Genomic DNA, 3,951 nt, shown 5'->3' with positions numbered 1-3,951 from the left:
GCTCTTGGTTACTCTCTTGATGATATTGCAGGAATCTCTCCAGACTTGTGTATGCATAGGATTCATCTTGAGGAAGGAGCTAAGACATCCATTGAGCATCAGAGGAGGCTGAATCCGAATCTGCAAGATGTTGTCAAGAAGGAGATCATGAAGCTGCTGAATGCTGGGATCATCTATCCAATATCTGACAGCAATTGGGTTAGTCCGGTACATGTTGTTCCTAAGAAGGGTGGAGTCACAGTGGTGAAGAATGACAAGAATGAGCTGATCCCTACAAGGACAATTACTGGTCATCGGATGTGCATAGACTACAGGAAGCTGAATGCTGCAACAAGGAAAGATCACTTCCCACTTCCTTTCATTGACCAGATGTTGGAGAGGTTAGCTAATCATCCATACTACTGCTTTTTGGATGGTTACTCAGGCTTTTTCCAGATTCCTATTCATCCTGATGACCAAGAGAAGACCACCTTCACTTGTCCCTATGGTACCTTCGCTTACCGCAGAATGCCTTTTGGTCTCTGTAATGCTCCTGCAACATTTCAGAGATGCATGATGTCAATCTTCACTGATATGATTGAAGATTATATGGAGGTGTTCATGGATGATTTTTCAGTTTATGGATCTTCATTCAAAAGCTGTTTGGATAATCTCTGTAAGGTGCTAGCAAGGTGTGAAGAGAAGCATTTGGTGCTTAACTGGGAAAAATGTCATTTTATGGTTAGAGATGGCATAGTGCTTGGCCACAGGGTTTCAGAAGCTGGAATAGAAGTTGACCGCGCTAAGATAGAGGTGATGACAAGTCTTCAACTACCAGAGAATGTGAAGGCAGTGAGGAGCTTTCTTGGACATGCAGGGTTCTATAGGCGTTTTATCAAAGACTTCAGCAAGATAGCAAGACCACTTTCTGCTTTGTTGTGCAAAGATGTCAAGTTTGAATTCACTGATGAATGTCGCATAGCCTTTGAGAGGATTAAGCAGGAGCTTGTGAGTACACCTATTGTTCAGCCACCAGATTGGGATCTTCCTTTTGAAGTAATGTGTGATGCTAGTGACTTTGCAGTAGGAGCAGTGTTGGGACAAAGAAAAGATAAGAAGCTTCATGCAAACTACTATGCAAGCAGGACACTTGATGAGGCACAAAGAAATTATGTAACAACAGAGAAGGAGTTGTTGGCTGTGGTGTTTGCTTTTGAGAAGTTTAGATCTTATCTGGTTGGTTCAAAAGTCATTGTTCATACTGATCATGCTGCATTAAGGTACTTGATGCAGAAGAAGGATGCTAAGCCTAGACTTTTGAGATGGATTCTTCTTCTTCAAGAGTTTGACATTGAAGTGAGGGATAAGAAGGGGATAGAGAATGGTGTTGCTGATCACTTGTCCAGGATTAGGATTGATGATGATGTTCCAATTCGTGATTGTCTTCCTGAAGAGCATGTTTATTTTGTTGATACTGGGTTTCGGACTGATGATTCCAAGAATTTGTCTTCGGATGCATGTGGTGTCGATCGACACCATACTAGCATCGATCGACACCCTTTGTTTCCTGAATAAGATTGGTCGAATGATGGAGACTTAGCTGCTGTGGCTAGCTCCAATCAACCTTGGTATGCTGATATTGCCAATTATCTTGCTGCAGAGGTAGAACCTGACCAATTTACAGGCTATCATAAGAAGAGGTTCTTGAGAGAGCTAAGGAGATATTATTGGGATGAGCCTTATCTGTATAAGCATTGCAGTGATGGTGTCTACAGAAGATGTCTAGCTGAGACAGAAGTTCCTGATGTTCTTTTTCACTGTCATGGATCAGATTATGCTGGACACTTTGCTACTTTCAAGACAGTATCTAAGGTTCTACAAGCTGGGTTTTGGTGGCCAACAATGTTCAAGGATGCTAATGAGTTTGTTTCCAGATGTGATGCTTGTCAGCGGAAAGGTCAGATTAGTAAGAGGCATGAGATGCCACAAAACTTTATCCTTGAGGTTGAAGTTTTTGATTGCTGGGGCATTGACTTTATGGGACCATTCCCTTCCTCTTACAAGAATGAATACATCTTAGTGGCTGTTGACTATGTCTCCAAGTGGGTTGAAGCAATTGCAAGTCCAACCAATGATTCTGCTGTGGTTCTTAAGCTATTTAAGACCATTATCTTCCCACGGTTTGGAGTTCCTAGAATTGTCATCAGTGATGGAGGTAAGCACTTTATCAATAAAGTGTTTGAGAAGCTGCTGAAAAAGTATGGTGTTCAACATAGCGTGGCTAGTCCATATCATCCTCAGACCAGTGGACAAGTTTAGGTTTCCAACAGGCAGATTAAGGAGATCCTAGAGAAAACAGTGGGTGTTACAAGGAAAGATTGGGCTATGAAGCTTAATGATGTACTTTGGGCATATATAACTGCTTATAAAACACCACTTGGCACAACTCCTTTCCATTAGCTTTATGGGAAAGCCTGTCATCTTCCAGTGGAGTTAGAGCACAAAGCAGCCTGGACAGTTAAGTTGATGAATTTTGATGCCAAGACAGCTTCAGAAAGAAGGTTAGTGCAGTTGAATGAGTTGGATGAGCTGAGGTTTCATGCATTTGAGAATTCCAAGCTGTACAAGGAGAAGATCAAGGCTTATCATGATAAGAAGATCATCTCCAGACAATTTGAGCCAAATGACCAGGTTCTTCTTTACAATTCCCGCTTGAAGATGTTTCCTGGAAAGCTGCGTTCCCGCTGGCCTGGTCCTTTTACTGTTCAAGAAGTCAGACCATATGGAGCTATTGTGCTGTTGAACTCCAAAGGAGAAAGATTCACTGTTAATGGCCAAAGGGTGAAACACTATTGGGCAAAAGCTGAGATACCAGACGGACACATTGTGCGTTTGGATGATGCACCCTCTGCCTAATCCGCTGCCAAGTCAATCTAATGACTTAAAACAAGCACTGAGTGGGAGGCAACCCACTGGTAAGAATTAATTATTTTGAATTTTTGCTTTTTAGGATCACTAACATATTAATTTTGGTTTTGAGTTTTATTGTCTCAGAATTAAAAAAAAAAAAAAAAAAAAAATGGGCATTGATCGATAATCTCTCAGTTTTTTTCTCTACTCTAAAAAAACAAAGCTAGCATCTAAGAGGTGGCTGTAGGTACGTATACCATTGATCAGAGCTAGCATCGACCGATACCATGTAAATGGGCATCGGTCGACACTATTATGGACAGAGACGAGAAAACGGGCCATCGGGTTTGATTTTGTTGGGTTTTAAACGAGTGGGCTTGTGATCGAAAGTGGGCCGGGTCCGACAGAAGAAGCATCGATCGATGCTCCCTTATAAGAGCATCGGTCGATACCACTTAAATCCAAGGAAGGACGATTAAAATCGCGAGACTTCGTCTTCTTCCCCCTTTCAACCCAAAATCGACTAAACCCTAAATTGCTCATAACTCTCTCATTACAGCTCCGTTTTGAGTGATTCCAAGCTCTATTCCACTCGATTTTCTCTCCTCTACCTGGATCTATTTTCAATTTCGTGTTTTGGAGTGATGACATACAACAAGAGGACTCGAAAGAACGACGGCGAAGCTTCTTCTTCGGCTCGCCCACCTCGTCAATCCGGCAGCCGTCCGCCTCCGCGAGCTCCGTCAAGCCTTACCCAGCCTCCACGACGTCCGACGACGACCTCCACAGCCTTACCTGATCTCTCTCTCCCATCCAATCAAGGTTCCCATGGCCAAAAGAGGAAGGTGTACCAATTCCAACAGAGAGAGAATGGCCTAAACATAAGCTTCCTGAGCTTAGCAAGCCTGAATTCATCAATAGGCCAGTGGGTGTTTGAGGATATTATGAGACAATGCTCTACAATGCATGGTTGGGAGTTGAGATTGAGCATACAAGGTTTGTTGATCCTGTCATCCTTCGTAGGTTGGAAATTCATGATGAGGTCTTGGATTTGATTGATAG

General features: G+C 42.6%; 1 pseudogene; it reads left to right on the top strand.

The window, feature by feature from the left end:
- The window catches only part of LOC104748589, a 4,900-nt pseudogene extending 2,005 nt beyond the window's left edge, over window positions 1-2,895 (top strand).

Source organism: Camelina sativa, chromosome 15 (assembly GCF_000633955.1).
Source record: "Camelina sativa cultivar DH55 chromosome 15, Cs, whole genome shotgun sequence".
In the NCBI taxonomy this organism is placed as follows: domain Eukaryota; kingdom Viridiplantae; phylum Streptophyta; class Magnoliopsida; order Brassicales; family Brassicaceae; genus Camelina; species Camelina sativa.
The sequence above is the reverse complement of the archived record's forward strand: the minus strand, read 5'-3'. Positions and strand labels throughout refer to the sequence as shown.